Consider the following 543-nt stretch of genomic DNA (forward strand, 5'->3'; position numbering starts at 1 on the left):
ACTAATTTCTCTAAATACTAGATGAACTAGAATTAAGATAATAAATTTTTACTTGCATCGCTTTGCCAGAATTACTACAATTTGTGCTTAACTTTCCAAAATTTTATCTTTTAAAATAAATCCAACAAAAAAAGTTAACTAACAATATTATCCTAAGAACAAGTAGGGGGAAAATCAAAATTAGTACACAGAATTTTAACTTGGTACACAGAATTAGTACTTGCTACACAAAATTTTAACTTGGTACACAAATTTAGTACTCAAAATAAATAAATCTAGCATTATCTTAATTATACAAAAGTCCAAATCAGAATTGACCCAGCCCATCAGTCGTTTTGGATTTCAGACAAGTTACTATACCCGACCCGAATAAACTCGTTAAGGTCTCGAGCTCCCAAAAAACTTATTCGCGTGTGAGTGAGTATTTTGTTCCAAACCCTTAAAAAATCCCAAATCCATCGATGATCCCGCTGCGAAGTTCGCCTCTGAGATTTAATGCCATTCTTTGATGGTTGTCGAGATCGATACTAGAGCGTCTCTAGG

The sequence above is a fragment of the Asparagus officinalis genome, chromosome 4 (genome assembly GCF_001876935.1).
Source record: "Asparagus officinalis chromosome 4, Aspof.V1, whole genome shotgun sequence".
Lineage (NCBI taxonomy): Eukaryota > Viridiplantae > Streptophyta > Magnoliopsida > Asparagales > Asparagaceae > Asparagus > Asparagus officinalis.